The following is a 19,452-nucleotide window of genomic DNA, read 5'->3' on the forward strand; positions in this document are numbered from 1 at the left end:
ACTAGTTTAACTAGTTCTATTATTTATCGACACCCCCCCTCATGTCGAAGTTATCCTGGAGGGGGTATATCGACAACGACATACCCGATAAAAAATAAGAAGAGGAAGAAGAAGAAAACAAAGAGGAGAAGAAGAAAGGAATAGAGGAGAAGAACAAGAAAGGAATAGAGAAGAAGAAGAACTTCTTCTTCTCCTCTTTTTTCTTCTTCTTTTTTCATCTTCTTAGTTATTTCTCCTCTTCTTCCTCTCCTCCTGCTCCTTCTTCTTCTTCTCCTTCTTCTCCTTCTTCTTCTTCTTCTTCTTCTTCTTCTCCTTCCTCTTCTTATTTTCCTTTTTCCTCGCCTGCTTTTTCTTCTAAATATGAACATACAAACATTTGCATATTCAACAATATAATACCACAAAAAAATCTATGAACAGAAAAAAAAACATATATGCATACATATATATATATATATCCATACATCAACATTACATTATACATCAACATATATTCATACAGCGGCCACGTCCACGGCGGCAGCGGCGGCGGGGGGGGGGGGGCATGGCAGGGGCGCGGGGGCTCACTGGGGGCGGCGTCGGCGACGGCGACGGGGCAGGGGCCGCATGGACCGGGGCGGTGAGACGGCGCGGGGCAGGGGCGGTGAGGCGACGGCGTCGGGGCAGGGGCGGCGCGGACCTGGGCGGTGAGACGGCGTGGGGCAGGGGCGGCGCGCGGCGACGGCGACAGGGTAGGGGTCGGCAGCGCGGCGACGGCGTCGGGACAGGGCGCGCACGGCGACGGCGTCGGGGCAGGGGAGCGCGCTACGACGGCCTCGGGGTAGTGGGAAGAACAACTGAATCGAAAATTTCACAAGTCCTGCTTATATACACAGCGCATTGTCCCGGTTTGTGGCAACAACCGGGACCAATGACCCCCTTTAGTCCCGGTTTGTGCCACCAACCGGGACCAAAGGTCTCTTTTCAGCAGCCCAAAGGGCGGGAAGCAGAGGCCTTTGGTCCCGGTTGGTGGCACCAACCAGGACTAAAGGGGGGCATTGGTTTCGGTTGGTGCCTCAAACCGGTACCAAAGGTGTGCATTGGTCCCGGTTCGTGGCACCAACCGGGACCAGCGTCCTGCGCCTGCCAAAGCCGCGGTGTGGTGGGATGTTTAGTCCCACCTCGCTAGCCGAGGAGCGGCCGGACCTGTTTATAAGCCCTGCCCCGCCATCTCCATTGAACTCCTCTGAACTGCAGGCCTATGGGCTTAATCTTGCACTGCTATGCCCGTGGGCCTGCTGGGCCTTCTACGGGCCTGAATCCTGGCCCATTGATGTGTTTCTAGTCGTATTCAGGCCGTGGTGGCCTAGTAGGTGGCATTTTTTATTTTTTCCCAGTTTTTTTCTTTTCTTTTTTGCTTTATTTTTTTATTTTGTTTCTACTTACAACAAAATACTTACTGTTGCTATTCTATTTATTTCAGGAAGATTCTTTTTGCTTAGTTGAACTCCAGACTTTTTCTGTGTTCAAAATGCACCATTCAAAGCCACATCATCAATTTTCATCCCTTTCTGACTTCATTTGTTATTTTTCATGCATTTACTGATTTTTTAGCTATAAGACCCTGAAATTGAAAAGCATTTCAAATGAACTCTGAAAAGGTTGAAAGTTGGCATGGTATCATCATTTCACCCACATAGCATGTGCAAAAAAGTTGAGAGGGTTACGGCAAAAACTGGATGCACTTCGTGTACAAAACGGACAATCTGTTTCGAGATATCAGGGTTTCATACGGAAACTCGTCTGTTACAACATGCATTTCAAATGAACTACGAAAAGGATGAAAGTTGGCATGGTATCATCATAATAGTTGTGGAGAGAAAGTCTTCACTTTTTCTTCGCTTGTGTCCTTTGCTTATTGCGCCGTAACCATGGATAACCTTCATCGTTTATTAGGATGCTTCGGTCAGCCTTGACTTTGAAGGGAGGAATTTCATGAAACTTTTCATAATCTTCAGACATGTCTGTCTTTCCCTCCACGCCCACGATGTCCATTTTTCCTGAAAGAACTATGTGGTGCTTTGGCTCATCGTATGATGTATTCGCTTCCTTATCTTTTCTTTTTCTCGGTTTGGTAGACATGTCCTTCACATAGATAACTTGTGCCACATCATTGGCTAGGATGAACGGTTCGTTAGTGTACCCAAGATTGTTCAGATCCACTGTTGTCATTCCATATTGTGGGTCTACCTATACCCCGCCTCCTGACAGATTGACCCATTTGCACTTAAACAAAGGGACCTTAAAATCATGTCCATAGTCAAGTTCCCATATGTCCACTATGTAACCATAATATGTGTCATTTCCCCTCTTGGTTGCTGCATCAAAGCGGACACCGCTGTTTTGGTTGGTGCTCTTTTGATCTTGGGCGATCGTGTAAAATGTATTCCCATTTATATCGTATCCTTTGTAAGTCAATACAGTCGAAGATGGTCCCCTGGACAACGAGTACAGCTCATCACAAACAGTGTTGTCACCTCTCAGATGTGTTTCCAACTAACTGCTGAAAGTCCTGATGTGTTCACATGTAATCCAGTCGTCGCACTGTTCTGGGTGTTTGGAGCACAGACTGTTCTTGTGTTCATCGACATACGGGGTCAGCAAGGTAGAGTTCTGTAGAACTGTGTAGTGTGCTTGAGACCAAGAATGCCTGTCCCTGCATATTATTGAGTCCCCTTCAAGCGTGCCTTTTCCAGTCAATCTCCCCTCATACCGCGATTTAGGAAGACCTATCTTCTTAAGGCCAGGAATGAAGTCAACACAAAACCCAATGACATCCTCTGTTTGATGGCCCATGGAGATGCTTCCTTCTGGCCTAGCGCGGTTACGGACATATTTCTTTAGGACTCCCATGAACCTCTCAAAGGGGTACATATTGTGTAGAAATACGGGGCCCAGAATGACAATCTCGTCGACTAGATGAACTAGGACGTGCGTCATGATATTGAAGAAGGATGGTGGGAACACCAGCTCGAAACTGACAAGACATTGCGCCACATCACTCCTTAGCCTTGGTATGATTACTGGATCGATCACCTTCTGAGAGATTGTATTGAGGAATGCACATAGCTTCACAATGGCTAATCGGACGTTTTTCGGTAGAAGCCCCCTCAATGCAACCGGAAGCAGTTGCGTCATGAGACCTTAGGTTCTGGAACTTTTTCTCTGGCATATTTATTATTCCCTTTATATTCGGCGAGAAGCCAGTCGGGGCCTTCATACTGAGCAGGCATTCAAAGAAGATTTTCTGCTCTTCTTTGGTAAGAGCGTAGCTAGCAGGACCTTCATACTGCTTTGGAGGCATGCCGTCTTTTTAGTGCAAATGTTGCAGGTCCTCCCGTGCCTCAGCTATATCTTTTGTCTTCCCATACACGCCCAAGAAGCCTAGAAGGTTCACGCAAAGGTTCTTCATCACGTGCATCATGTCGATTGAAGAGCGGACCTCTAGGTCTTTCCAGTAGGGTAGGTCCCAAAATATAGATTTCTTCTTCCACATGGGTGTGCGTCCCTCGGCGTCATTCGGAATAGCTAGTCCACCGGGACCCTTTCCAAAGATTACGTGTAAATCATTGACCATAGCAAGTACGTGATCACCGGTACGCATGGCGGGCTTCTTCCGGTGATCTGCCTCGCCTTTGAAATGCTTGCCTTTTTTCGACATTGATGGTTGGTCGGAACAAATCGATGTCCCAGGTACACATTCTTCCTGCATTTGTCCAGGTATATACTTTCGGTGTCAGCTAAACAGTGCGTGCATGCGTGGTATCCCTTGTTTGTCTGTCCTGAAAGGTTACTGAGAGCGGGCCAATCGTTGATGGTTACAAACAACAACGCGTGCAGGTTAAATTCCTCGTGTTTGTGCTCATCCCACACACGTACACCGTTTCCATTCCACAGCTATAAAAGTTCTTCAACTAATGGCCTTAGGTACACATCAATGTCGTTGCCGGGTTGCTTAGGGCCTTGGATGAGAACTGGCATCATAATGAACTTCCGCTTCATGCACATCCAAGGAGGAAGGTTATACATACATAGAGTCACGGGTAAGGTGTTGTGATAACTGCTCTGCTCCCCGAAAGGATTCATGCCATCTGCGCTTAAACCAAACCATACATTCTTTGGGTCACCTGTAAACTCAGCCCAGTACTGTCTATCGATTTTTCTCCACTGCGACCCGTCAGCGGGTGCTCTCAACTTCCCGTCTTTCTTACGGTCCTCACTATGCCATCGCATCAACTTGGCATGCTCTTTGTTTCTAAATAGTCGTTTCAACAGTGGTATTATAGGAGCATAACACATCACCTTCGCAGGAACCCTCTTCCTGCGGGGCTCGCCGTCAACATCACCAGGGTCATCTCGTCTGATCTTATACCGCAATGCACCGCATACCGGGCATGCGTTCAAATCCTCGTACGCACTGCGGTAGAGGATGCAGTCATTAGAGCATGCATGTATCTTGTGCACCTCCAATCCTAGAGGGCATACGACCTTCTTTGCTGCGTACATACTGTCGGGCACTTCGTTATCCTTTGGAAGCTTCTTCTTCAATATTTTCAGTAGCTTCTCAAATCCTTTATCAGACACAGCATTCTCTGCCTTCCACTGCAGCAATTCCAGTACGGTACCGAGCTTTGTGTTGCCATCTTCGCAATTGGGGTACAACCCTTTTTTGTGATCCTCTAACATGCGATCAAACTTCAGCTTCTCCTTTTGACTTTCGCATTGCGTCCTTGCATCGACAATGACCCGGCGGAGATCATCATCACCGGGCACATCGTTTGGTTCCTCTTGATCTTCAGCAGCTTCCCCCGTTGCAACATCACCGTATTCAGGGGGCACATAGTTGTCATCGTCCTCTTCTTCTTCGCTGTCTTCCATCATAACCCCTATTTCTCCGTGCCACGTCCAAACATTATAGTGTGGCATGAAACCCTTGTAAAGCAGGTGGGTGTGAAGGATTTTCCGGTCAGAGTAAGACTTCGTATTCCCACATTTAGGGCATGGACAACACATAAAACCATTCTGCTTGTTTGCCCCAGCCACTTCGAGAAAATTATGCACACCCTTAATGTACTCGGAGGTGTGTCTGTCACCGTACATCCATTGTCGGTTCATCTGCGTGCATTATATATAATTATGTGTGTCAAAAGTAAGAAAATTAGACAAGTATCTATGTAAAGTAAGATTTTTTCTTTCAGAAAGAAGATAAGAACAAGAGACTCACCACGGTGGTGCCGGCGACAAGATCGGCGCGGGCGATCGACGGTGGTGAAGATGGGGACGGGGCGTGACGGACCGCTAATATAAACCTAGACAAATCTTGGGAAAAATGGAGCTCGGAGGTCGAGCTTCGAGAGGAGAAATCTTAACTAGTGCGGCTCGGGCATTTCATCAAACACCTCATGTGCATAGGAGGTGAGCTAGAGCACCCAAATGCCCTCCCCTCGTCGGGCAGAAAAAACAGAGCATTGTGGAGTGCTCTGCCGCGGCGATGGGGTATATATAGGCAACTTATTTGTCCCGGTTCGAGGCTGGAACCGGGACTAAATCTCCCCCTTCTGTCCCGGTTCTAGTCACGAACCGGGACGAATGGCTGTGGGCCAGGAGTGTGGCCCATTGGTCCCGGTTCGTGCCAAGAACTGGGACAAATGGGTCCAGACGAACCGGGACCAATGCCCACGAGGCCCTGGCCGGTCCCCTGGGCTCATGAACCGGGACAAATGCCCCCCATGGGTCCCGGTTCGTGCAGAACCGGGACTAATGGGCTGGCCAGGCCCGAACCAAAGCCCTGTTTTCTACTAGTGAAAGTAGAACTTGATGAGGTAATCGTCCTTCTCTCGAAATTAGCACATCATAGAAAATTGTTCTCGTATTGCCTACACCAACCAGAGAGGAAGCTAATGATAATGATCATGAAACTTCAGATCAAGTTACTACTTAACCTCGTAGGTCAACCAGAGCACGATCCTCACCAGAGTGTTACGGTAATCCTGTCCTGGAAGTCATGTTACTAGACCAAGGCGAACCTACGAACTATGAAGAAGCTATGATGAGCCCAGATTATGATAAATGGTCTGAGATAGGATCCATGTATGAGAAGAAAGTGTGGACTTTGGTGGACTTGCCCGATGATCGGCAAGTCATTAAGAATAAATGGATCTTCAAGAAGAAGACAGACACTGATGGTAATGTCACCATCTACAAAGCTCGACTTGTCGCAAAAGGTTTTCGACAAGTTCAAGGGGTTGACTACGATGAGACCTTCTCAGCCGTAGTGATTCTTAAGTTAGTCCGAATTATGTTAGCAATTGCCGCATTTTATAATTATGAAATCTGGCAAATGGACGTCAAAACTACATTCCTTATTGGATTTCTTAAAGAAGAGTTGTATATGATGCAACCAGAAGGTTTGGTCAATTCTAAAGGTGCTAACAAAGTGTGCAAGCTCCAGCGATCCATCTATGGACTGGTGCAAGCATCTCGGAGTTGGAATATACGTTTTGATGAGGTGATCAAAGCATATGGTTTTATACAGACTTACGGTAATGCCTGTATTTACAAGAAAGTGAGTGGGAGCTCTGTAGCATTTCTAATATTATATGTGGATGACATATTGTTGATTGGAAATGATATGGATTTTCTGGATAGCATACAAGGATACTTGAATAAGAATTTTTCAACGAAAGACTGTCACGACCGGTTTTTCAATAAAATATTTATTGAGAGACCAATCCCTTTTACGGACCAGTAAAGAAGAATTCCTTCTTACTGGTAGACAATATCTTGGTCACAGAAGAAAAATACCAGGAGTACTGAATATAATACAAGGTTGAGCGGAGACTGCTCAACAGTTTATTACATGCACGCCGATAAAACATAACGGCGGATAGGGTGGCATAACTACTAACTCACGATAACAATGGTGGTGGAAATATCACAGCGGAACGGGTGACATGACTCCTGAAAACTATAGCTCTTCGAGCGTCGGAGTGAAGCTCGAGGAGTTTTATTGCGGGTGGCGGAAGCGTCTACAATACAAGTGACCAATATCCAAGATCGCACGGGGCTGACTGGGACTCCTCTAGGCGTCGGACTCACTATCAAATTCTTCATCCATGAGATCGCCTTCGTCAACATCTGGCCAAATCAACAAGCCAGGTGAGTACTATGAAAGTACTCGCAAGACAGTTCGGACATAAGATATAACAAATGTAAACATGAAGCTTAAGAACAGAATAACAAGTGCTTTCTGACATAGAGACAATAATGCATGGGGAAAAACAGAGAAGTCGGGCGGTAGTCCTCCCGAAATCCCAAAATAAAATACTGGGTGCCAAACGAGGGTCTGAATGACTCCTCGAGAGGAAACTGCAAGGATAATAATAATGCCGCAGTCGGGCGTCAATGCGACACCACATAAAGGGCTTATAACAGAAAATAATAGACAAACATGCCACAGTCGGACGTCTGAGCGACATCACATAAAGGGCTTATACAGAAAATAAAAGACAAACATGCCACAGTCGGACGTCTGAGCGACATCACATAAAGGGCTTATACAGAAAATAAAAGACAAACATGCCACAGTCGGACGTCTGAGCGACATCACATAAAGGGCTTATACAGAAAATAAAAGACAAACATGCCACAGTCGGACGTCTGAGCGACATCACATAAAGGGCTTATACCATAACTCAATAATTCAATCGCGTGAAAAATTATTACAAGTACGAGACAGAATATAAGGTTAGTCCGTCCACAGGAATAACAATTAAATTTGGTTTACCACTTGAGTTTGTTCACCGGGGATAAATTTCCACGAGGATAGATATGGATATACTGATCACTCTACTTGATCAAGGATACGATGACCTGGAAGGATTTGACTCTGCAGAGTTTGTACTTTAACCACAGCCAACGGATTTCAGTAGTCACGGGGACTAGTTCCGTTTACGGTGTTTTGGAAGAAACACATCTAACCAGTACACACCCATTCAGCATTCCGAAGCCAGGAATCACCCTCGGCCACGTTCAAGAAAAACCTTGAGACGGGGAGGCTACAACCTCGCGTAGCATGGGATCAAATTTCTATACGCGCGCTCTAAGGGGTGCCCCCCTCTCAGTCCCAACCGGAAACACCCATGCCCCCTGACCGGATGACTGGCTTTAATCCAGGGCCATGGAACCATCTTCCCGGCCCCTCTGTTTAGTGTGTACACGGAAAGAGGTTACCAACTTACTAAACCGCATTCTGGCAGAAAACATGTGGTAGCACGGAAGGGGGGAGAACGATAACGTGACTCCGTCCACGTTAACGTCGGAGTTTGTCGGATGACGCAAGGCTGGTATGCTACAACAGTACCACCTTGCTGCCCTTCATGTCACCACATGATTAGGCCATCTCTCACCAGAGATCATCGTAACTTTGGAACATGCGGGTCGTTGCCTCACAAGCAACGAGGTACTCACCGACACTCATATGCCACGCACAACCTCTCACGCAAACATGCAAAACATCTATCATATCAAAGGTTCAAACATGCTTGCCTGGTTCGGAGAAGTCGGAGTCTAGCTCGGCGAAGTTCGCGGCTCCGTCACCTCTTCCGGAACCTACGGTATAGCGAAGAAGCATACTAACGTGAAAACCAACGGGTGCATAAGAGTTGTTCCAAAAAAATTCCAAATAAATCCCATAAAAAACTAGACAAAATTATAAGATTGTCAGAAAAAGAATCACTCAAAAATCACTTTTTATTAAAAAGTTATAAGGGTTTCTGTCCAGGGACTCATATGTAATGAAACAGAAAAGTTCCAGGGGTTAAACTGAGAAAACAAAAAACGCTTCGGAAAGAAACGTGCCAGCTCTAAGGGAAAACGTATTTGCCCGAAGGCGCCAACAGAAAACGTTTCGAGGGAGAAGAGAATAGAGGCTAACAGGGGGGTCCACATGTCAGGTTTAAAAAGTTCGCCGGCGCCCGAAGACTGCGGTGGTCGCCGGCGTCGAACCACGGCGAGACAGGGAGATCGGAGTGTACCAAGAGCTTCAGCGTGTCCTTCCGCGTCGGTGGGTGGTGGACTCAACTGACGGAGAGCACCACGTCGACGGCGACACTTTCTCCGGCGGACGGCGGCTCGGGTGATGGTGGAGAACTCCGGTGGGTGCTGCAAACTTCGAATTGAAGCGCGGGTCAGGAGAGTGGTTGCATATAGAAGCTGTTGGCAAGAGATGAGGGGTAGAGGTGCACGCACGGGAGCGAATCAAGCTGGATCCCGTGGTGGGTCGCGGCGGCCGGAGCTAGGGAAGAAGGCTCCCCCGGGGCTCTTCTATTGGCTTGGCGCGGTCTAGATGGAGTGCAGAGATGGTGTGGGTTCGAGTTCGAGCTCGGGCCTCTATTTATAGGCGATTCGAGGGGATGGCCGTGAACGGGAAATCTCCGGCGAGCGATTACGGCGAGGCAGTGGTTGAGCAGGGGGTTTGAGTGGCCAGGCAGCATCAGGGAGGTTTACTGGTGCCGTTCCACTGCTAAACTGGGTCGGGCTTGGCGTAATGGCGCCGGTCCACGGTGGGGTGGCCGCACGGGCACAATGGCGGCAGAGAGCGCGCTCCGCGCCCAGCGGTTCACGACGGGAGTGGCAGCGCGTTCTGGGGAGTGGAAGACCACGCGGCGATCTCCGGTGGCTTGGGCGGCGCTGGGTGGCGCCGTCTGCGCCGCGCCTCTCTCTGGCGGCCGCAAAGCCGCCGCTGGCGTCGGTCACGGGGCGGCGCACCACCTCCTGCTCGTCGCCGACGTCCGCAAGGCTCCAGGGGATCGTGCGGCGCAGGAACAAGGCGGAGGGGACGGGGAGCAAGGCGACACCAGGGTACTGACGAGATGGACAACGAACACTGAAGAAAACGACAATGCACTGAAACTGTTCTCTGAACAGAACTGAACAATGACAGCAACAGTGTCCAGTAGGTGTTCGACGAAATGATTTGGTATGAAGAAAAATTTTCCTGGGGCTGGGACTTGGTGAGGTCACCTCTCAATGCACCCAGAGGCTGCCTGATTTTTCCCAGAATTTTTGGAGAAGGATTTGAATGAATTTCATCAAATTTGGCAAATCTGGTCCAAATTTGCAGCAAGTATAGTTTGAAAAATTTGAACTGAAGACCAGTGGATCTTCATGGATCTTGGTTGAGGGTTCAAAAGACTAGGAAGGGATATTGGTTTGGGGGCAAAAATCAAAACATAAATGGTAGCTCCTTTGTAAATCTCCAAGGGCTAGAATAGAAGATAGAAATTGTTTTGATAAGATTTAAATGGAAAATAATCATATGGGGAGGTTCAACTTGCTGGATTTGATGCAAATCATGATCCAAAGATGAGGGAAGGTTTAGGAGAGTGGATTTGCACTAAGGCCATGGCAAGAAAGAATTGTTGAAAGGGGCAAGACACCATTTCAAAAGCTATAGGGCCCTTTTTTAAAGAAATTTCAAAAAGGCATTTTTCCCAAGTGAAAAGCATGTTTGGTTTGAGTCCAAACAAGAGAAAGAACCTCCAAGACCAACATCAAGTCTTGGGTGAATCCAAATAAACCCCTTGCCAAAAAAATATTTTGAAAGGGAGGGTTCTTTTGAAGAAATTTTTTAAAACACCTCCCTCAAGTCAAATAAAATTTTTGAAAAGGCCAAATAAAATTTTGGGTGTCACAAAGACCTCGGTGAAGCTGCTTATATGTTGGGCATCAAGATCTATAGGGATAGATCGAGACGCTTAATAGGACTTCCACAAAGCACATACCTTGATAAAGTTTTGAAGAAGTACAAAATGGATCAGTCAATGAAAGGGTTCTTGTCTGTGTTACAAGGTGTGAAATTGAGTCAGACTCAAGCCCGACCACTATAGAAGATAGAGAGAGAATGAAAGTCATTCCCTATGCCTCACCCATAGGTTCTATCATGTATGCTATGCTGTGTACCAGACCTGATGTGTGCCTTGCCATAAGTTTGGCAGGGAAGTACCAAAGTAATCCAGGAGTGAATCACTGGACAGTGGTCAAGAACATCCTGAAGTACCTGAAAAGGACAAAGGATATGTTTCTCATTTATGGAGGTGACGAAGAGCTCGTCGTAAAGGGTTACGTCGATGCTAGCTTTGACACTGATCCGGATAACTCTAAGTCGCAAACCGAATACAATTTTATGTTGAATGGTGGAGCTGTCAGTTGGTGCAGTTCCAAGCAGAGCATCGTGGCGGGATCTACATGTGAAGCGGAGTACATTGCTGCTTCAGAAGCAGCACATGAAGGAGTCTAGATGAAGGAGTTCATATCCGATCTGGGTGTAATACCCAGTGCATCGGGTCCAATGAAAATCTTTTGTGACAACACTGGAGCAATTGCCTTGGCGAAGGATCCAGCTTTCACAAGAGAACCAAACACATCAAGAGATGGTTCAACTCCATTCGTGAAAAGGTCAAGGATGGAGACATAGAAATTTGCAAAATAGATACAGATCTAAATGTAGCAGACCCGCTGACTAAGCCTCTTCCACGAGCAAAACATGATCAACACCAAGACTCCATGGGTGTTAGATTCAGTACAATGTAATCTAGATTATTGACTCTAGTGCTAGTGGGAGACTGAAGGAAATATGCTCTAGAGGCAATAATAAAGTTGTTATTTTATATTTCCTTATTCATGTTAAAGGTTTATTATTCATGCTAGAACTGTATTGATAGGAAACTTAAATACATGTGTGAATACATAAACAAATACCATGTCCCTGGTAAGCCTCTACTAGACTAGCTCGTTGATCAAACATGATTAAGGTTTCCTAACCATAGGCATGTGTTGTCATTTGATGGCGGGATCACATCATTAGGAGAATGATGTGATGGACAAGACCCATCCGTTAGCTTAGCATATTGATCGTTCAGTTTATTGCTATTGCTTTCTTAATGTCAAATACATATTCCTTCGACTATGAGATTATGCAACTCCCGGATACCAGAGGAATACCTTGTGTGCTATCAAATGTCACAACGTAATTGGGTGATCATAAAGAGGCTCTAAAGGTATCGCCAAAGGTGTTTGTTGAGTTGGCATAGATCAAGATTAGGATTTGTCACTCCGAGTATCGGAGAGGTATCTCTGGGCCCTCTCGATAATACACACCATAAGAAGCTTTACAAGCAAAGTGACTAATGAGTTAGTTACAGGATGATGCATCACGAAACGAGTAAAGAGATTTGCCGGTAACGAGATTGAACTAGGTATGAACATAACGACCATCGAATCTCGGGCAAGTAACATACCGATGGGCAAAGGGAATTACGTATGTTGTCATAAGGTTCGACCGATAAAGATCTTCGTAGAATATGTATGAGCCAATATGGGCTTCCAGGTTCCGCTATTGGTTATTGACCGGAGAGGTGTCTCGGTCATATCTACATAGTTTGAACCCGTAGGATCCGCATGTTTAACGTTCGTTGACGATAGTATTTTATGAGTTATGTATGTTGGTGACCCAATGTTGTTCGGAGTCCCGGATGAGATCACGGACATTATGAGGAGCTCCAGAATGGTTCGGAGGTAATGATTGATATATGGGATAATAGTGTTTTGTCTTCGGAAGGGGTTTCTGATGTTTCTCGGAATGGGCCAAGGGGGAAAGCCCACGTGGCTTTTGGAAAGTACAAAAGGAAGTTTTGTAGAGGGCCAGGGGCCAGACGCCAGGGACCCTGGCGTCTGGGTCCAAACGCCGGGAACCCTGGCATCTGGTCCTGGAGTCCGAGAAGGACTCTTGCCTTTCGGGAAAAACTTACTTTGAGGAGGCTTTTACTCAAAGTTTCGACCCCAGGGCTCAACATATAAATAGAGGGGCAGGGCTAGCACCCAAGACACATCAAGAGACACCAAGCCATGTGCCGGCAACCCCGTCCCTCTAGTTTATCCTCCGTCTAGTTTCTGTAGTGCTTGGCGAAGCCCTGCGGAGATTGTTCTTCATCACCAACCGCCACCACACCATCGTGCTGCCGGAACTTATCCGCTACTTCGCCCCACTTGCTGGATCGAGAAGGCTAGGACGTCATCGAGCTGAACGTGTGCTGAACGCGGAGGTGTCGTACGTTCGGTACTTGATTGGGACGGATCGTAAGGGTGTACGACTAGATCAACCACGTTGATAAATGCTTTCGCTTAGCGATCTACAAGGGTTTGTAGATGCTCTCCCCCTCTCGTAGCTATGCATCTCTATGGATAGATCTTGTGTGTGCGTAGATTTATTTTTTCCATGCAACGTTCCCCAACACTTGATTACCACTGTCTTTGTTTTCGTGACTTTGTTGATTTGTTCATATATGCTTTTGTTGACTTATCCTCTTTTGCTTGCAATTTCCAGTTATGGAGATGCAGATCTTTGTGAAGACACTCACTTGCAAGACCATCACTCTTGAAGTCGAGTCCTCTGACACGATTGACAATGTCAAGGCAAAGATCCAGGACAAGGAGGGCATCCCCCTAGACCAGCAGAGGTTGATCTTTGCTGGCAAGCAACTTGAGGATGGGCAAACTCTTGCTGATTACAACATCCAGAAAGAGTCCACCCTCCACCTGGTTCTCCGTCTAGACCCTTACTGGCAACACAATCACCCTCGAGGTTGGATCTTCAGACACCATTGACAACGTGAAGGCCAAGATCCAGGACAAGGAAGGTATCCCCCCAAACCAGCAGCGCCTCATCTTTGCAGGCAAGCAGCTGGAGGATGGTCGCACTCTGGCAGATTACAATATTCAAAAGGAGTCTACTCTCCACTTGGTGCTCCGTCTTCGTGGTGGCCAGTGAGTCCTTCGGGCTTTGGAAGTTATATTTGCAAGTCTGCGTCTGGCGGCCTCTCACCCTATCATCTCCGTGGTTACAAAGTCGTTATGTGTTCTCAAACTTAGTCCTCTGCCATTTGTGAGCACACCTGATGCTGCCTTATAGTAGCTTGATCTATGTTATGAATAAGTTAACCTGAATGTTCTTATCCTGGATGACTTGATGTTCTTATATCTTGTAATTACGGTTGGGTCACTGTTCTTATCCTGGATGACTTGATGTTCTTATCTATTATGAATAAGTGAACCTAAGCACCTTTTAACCTAAATGGGTCACTGTTATTGGGCCATTCCACATGTTGACGTTTCATTGGCACGTCTTGTCCATTGGACGGATGACATCTATCGCAACGCCGAGCTAACATGTGGTTCCGTTGGCGAATGATAATTTGAACTTGAAAAACTCCACTGGTCTGGGCTTTTAACGGGTATCGGATTCAAAACCGGCACCCGATAGCTTAACCGTAACCCGTTAAGGTGGATGCTACGTGTCGGTTACCCTCGACGAAAACACTTCCATGACACGCCATTTATCATCATGGAAGTGAACACTTCCATGACAATAGATTTAGTATTGTCATGAAATACTTCTATGGTAGCACATGTATGACTATCTTCTTTCTGTCATAAAATCGTCACGGATGTACATGCGTGACAGAAAACGTGACCTACTTTGACAAACACGTATCATCACGGAAGTGTGTTTTTTAGTGACTGCGACTATTCGTATGCTAGAATATGGAATTCCGGGCGATCTTGTGGATAAGTACATATGTATGAGTGAGTCCACATGTCTCAAATCAATGTACAGTTTCTGCAAGGCCATGATGGAACTATTTGGACCCGAGTACATGAGAGAGCCAAATGCCGCAGATACAGCGTGGTTCTTGGCGATCAATGGCGGTAGAGGCTTTATGGGAATGCCTTTGGAGCATAGATTGTATGCACTGGAATTGGAAAAACTGTCCATTTGCTTGGCAGGGGCAGTACAAGGGGCATGTCAAAGGTTGCACTGTCCTACTAGAAGACGTGGCTTCACAAGATTTTTGGATATGGTACTCTTTTTTCGGCATGGTCGGTTCTCCCAATGATATCAACGTGCTTCAGTGTTCTCCGGTGTTCGCAAGACTTGCAGAAGGCCACTTCCCAGAGGTCGACTTTGAGATCAATGACCACCATTACAACAAGGGATACTACCTAACTGACGTTATTTATTCTTAGTGGTCAACACTTGTGAAGACAATATCCAACCTAGAAGGAAAGAAGAAACAAAGATTTGCCCAAGCACAATGGAGTGCCAAGAAGGACGTGGAGCGTGCTTTTGGTGTGCTTCAACTCGATTGGGTATTGTTTGACACCCTGCACTGGCATGGAGCACCGAGAAGATTTGGTAGGTGGTGACTGCTTGTGTGATCATGCACAACATGATCCGTGGAGGATGAGCGTAATGACAATATCTACGACCAAGGGTTTGAATATCAGGGTGAAAATGTTGTGCCTGAGCACCAAGAACTGGCAACGTTTGAACAATTCATCCAATTTCATCGTGAAATGCGGGATTGCCATACTCATGTGCAACTTCAAAATGACTTGGTTGAGCACATGCAAAATTACATTGGCAACCGATAAATTTATCAATTCATTTTCTTTTCATGCATTCAAGACAATTTTGATTGGGTTGTAAAACTATTAAATTGTGTTTTTTCAGATGTAAAACTATTTGATAAAAAACTATTTGCAATGTTTGAATTATTTGGTTGTAAAACGATTTAATGTTTAGTCCAAAAAATATGTACATTTGGCCCCCGGCCGGCCGTGGCGGACTAGATACGTTGGTTGAGTTGGACGCACTGCCACAACGCATCCAATAAACGTCCGGACGCCGTCCCTTTGTCTGATTCAAAGATACAAAATTCAGACAAAACATACATCTGTTGGGGGTCACCGGTTGGAGTTGGCCTAAGTAGCGTGGCAGTAAGCACTAGCATGTGCTTCATGAAGCATGGAGTCAAAGACAAGTATGGAGCCCGGGATAAGATATGGCCCACAGAGACCTGATCCACATGCACATACAAGGAAGAGCCCTTCTGGGTATATCGTGCTAGCATGAAACAGGCGGCACGGTGCGCGACGGACGAGTGCTGTGCCGGAGGTTGTACGTTCTTACTTTGAAATTTGTGTGATTGACCAAGATTGGTGTTGAGATGTGGCCACGTTAAAAGCACCTAACTCCGTGCCCCAGTCCCCATTTCCTTTACGTTGCTATGACTGGATTGTCAAAGCGGTACAAAATATTCCAGAGTGTACCATGATGAGCCTATTCACTTATCTCGCCATTGTATCGCCAACAACTAGGCTAAGCGCCTAAGCATTTAATGCACTCCCGGCAGCGCACGCTCCCATGATCAATCCCCTCCTCTACGTACCCCTTCCTTGCTAGTACTAGTATTTAAGAGGAAACTGTGCACGTACAAGACGCAACGATAGGCAAACCCAGCGATGGCTTTCGAACCACGTCCGCTGGACTTGGGTGTTCGAAATGAGCGGACCGTTGGGTGCTCGGGAAGGCGACTGCGCCGGCGCAGCGGAGCGGGGGCCTGGAGCTGCCTCGCCGGTGGGGTGGACGCTGGTGCGCCGGGGCTCGGGTGCCTCTCCGGTGCATGGATCGGCTGTCCGCACCGCGTCGACGGGGGCTGGGACAGGGGTCCGACGCAACCGCTTCTGGGCGCTGGAGGACGACGCCTCGGACGACGACGACGAGGTAGTGACGGAGGAGTCGCGGCTGCGGGCGGTGCCGGACGGCCCGTCGGTCAGCGATTTCGTGGCTTTCGCGGCGGAGGCGATCGGTCTTCGTGCGGGGCGGGACCGGCGTTTCGCTCCGGGAGGCCGCGGGTCGAGGGCTACGGGCTCTCGCATCTGGCGGCCGGAGCGGACAGCGAGCTCGGGTTCGGGGTCTGCGTCCGGTGCGGCACGGCGGATTCGGGCCAAGACGGCGGAGGGCTTGGCGGCTTCGGGCGGCGCGGTGCTGGCGGGAGAGGACTGGCCCCGCTTGCCGGTGCCTTCTTCCCCTGCGGCGGCGGCGGAGGGGCGCGTGCTGGCCGCGCGGTCGTCCTCTCTGGCACCTAGGGTTGCCTCAGTTGGATCGGGCCCTGACTCTGGGCCTCGGCCGGCTCGGGCCCAGGTGTCGGTTGCGCCTGTACCCGATGGTGCGATGCACGGCTCGGCCTCTGGACCGGTCAGGCCCACGCAGCCCCAGTTGGCCCCTTGGCCCACGCTGCCTCAGCCTGCCCCGCGGCCCGTCTCCGGCTATATATGGCTGAGGCGGGGTTGCCTGGATCCCCGTTTAGGATTTCCAGCAGCCACCAGAGAGGTGTGGCGCCTCGCTCACTCCGCCCGCACCATCCAGATCTCACCTACCCCTCCCCCACTCCACAAGTCCTTCGCGGCGGCGGTGATGGGTGACCGGCGTGCGGAGAAGCGGCCGATGAAGATCTCGGACCACGAGGCGGATCGGCGTCGGGAGCACGAGCTGCGGGGCAAGGCCAAGCGGTCGATGTGTGAGCGCACGGGCGGCCGCGAAGCTCGGGAGGAGCGCGGTGTGTTCCATGACTAGGAAGGGCGCGAGGGGGATTGGGGTCCTCCTCCCCCTTGGTGGATCTAGCAGCAAGAGCGCAAGAGGAAGAAGAAGGCAAGCCAGAGGCGCAGGGAGCTTGAAAGGAAGTCCATGGAGCACCTGCTCTGTGGGGAGGGGGGTCACGGTGTCCCGCTGGCCAAGAAGCCTCGGGCGCTCGCGGAACCACTGGCGATGGCGCTGCCCACCTCGTCCAAGGGAACTGCTGCAGAGCCCATCCCTGTGGAGGAGTCCCCTGACGTCGAGTACTTCAAGTGCGGGCGCCTGGGCCACTTCCAATCCAAGTGTAAGTTCAAGCCCCTGTGTGTTCTCTGCAAGGAAGAAGGGCCCGCTTCCGCCCACTGCCCGTCGCGGGGTCGTCAACTGCATATGCAGATCATGGGCAGCGCCATTTCAGGGGAAGGCTTCTTCTGCCTCGAGTTTGATGACGAAGACGAGGCCGAAGCTCCCATTGAAGCCTGAATCGAGAACGCGGACATCCTCTCCGCGGAGCCGGGGAAGCTCAACCTCCGCATCCTTAAACAGGAGTTGAAGCACATGGTGACTAGTGTTTGGGATTGCCAAGTCACTCAAGTTGGAGACGACGATTTCGTGGTGGTGTTCCCGTCTGCAGATCTGCTTCACATGGCTAAGTCGAGTGGGAAGTTGTTCCTATCCATTAATGACATCACTGCGCGGGTGCGGGACATGCTGCATGAAGAGGTTCAGCCAATCGTCATGCCAGAGACATGGGTTCGGCTCCATGGCATACCAAAGAAACACCGGCGCGAGGACCGCATCAAGGAAGGGTTCCGGATGCTGGGTCAGCCGATTGGGGTCGACGAGCTTTCCCTAATCAGGTTGGGACCTGTGCGGATGAAGCTCGCATGCAAAGCCCCGGAGAAGCTCAACGGAGTTGTGGAAGTGTGGTTCAATCATGAGGGCTACCAGATCAAGGTCGAGCGCGAGATCCTTCCCAAACGGGGTGGAGAGACGGCGGTGCTCGGCTCCGGGCCCTCCAATCCTCCGCCCAAGGATTCTGACCTGTCTAAGGGTTCGCGGCCACTGGGCAACTCCAAGCCGGGCAGGGCCGAACCCGGCAACGAACAGCAGGGTGTCGAGGGTGCCCCTAGTGCTACTGCCGACCAGGACACCAAGATGCTTGATATTGGGGAGGACCAAGATGATAGTTTTCAGGACATGTCCATCGATACAGAAACCTGGGACAAGTTGGGCGCGCTGTCGCTGATGCTGGGGCCATTGGGGTGGCGACTCAGGACACAGCGGTGAGTGTGCCACCGCTGGCCCGGTCCCTCGAGCTGTCCTTCAACGAATACGGGTCCAACATCTCGGCCCTGATCCCGGAGTTGGTTGCTCAGCACAGGGTGGTTGGGGCCGCCTCTGTCGCTCATCCCCCTTCCTCCCCTCTCGTGGCTTTGGGGACGGACTCCGGCTGTGTGCTGGACGAAGGCTGCAACCTGACGCTTGCTCCGTGGCGTGGATCCAGTGGCTCAGGTCGCCAGCCCAAGAAGACGGTGGGGAGGAAGCCGGCCAACAAGCAGGCGATGCCTGTGGCGGCGGTGGCGATGACTGAGCTCGGCGGTGATTTGGGGGCGGCGCTGGGGATGACTGGAGTGGGCAGCAAGGCCAGGCGCTCCAAGGTGACTCCGGTGGTGCAGAGGGCTCCAAGCGTTCGGGCCAAGGCCAAGCTCGGGGAACTGTCATCCATGGAGAGTGCCAAGCTTCGCCTCGCAGACAAGAACATGGAATCCACAGGTAACCCCTTGCCTCTTTTCGTATTCTGAACGCTTTCTCGGACGAACATCTTGCGAGTATTTTAGACGATAGCGGAGTGGCGATCAATGCCCCTCACAGTGATATTATCTCGCTCGTGCGCGCTCGGGAAGAGGTGCAAGCCGCGCTTGCCACGGCAGCTGCGC

At 49.3% G+C, this 19,452-nt stretch overlaps 1 pseudogene; it reads left to right on the plus strand.

Annotated features, from left to right (window-relative positions):
- The window catches only part of LOC120961856 (polyubiquitin-like), a 387,099-nt pseudogene that overhangs the window by 327,122 nt on the left and 40,525 nt on the right, over positions 1-19,452 (plus strand).

This window comes from Aegilops tauschii, chromosome 7, assembly GCF_002575655.3.
Source record: "Aegilops tauschii subsp. strangulata cultivar AL8/78 chromosome 7, Aet v6.0, whole genome shotgun sequence".
NCBI classification, from domain to species: Eukaryota; Viridiplantae; Streptophyta; class Magnoliopsida; order Poales; family Poaceae; genus Aegilops; species Aegilops tauschii.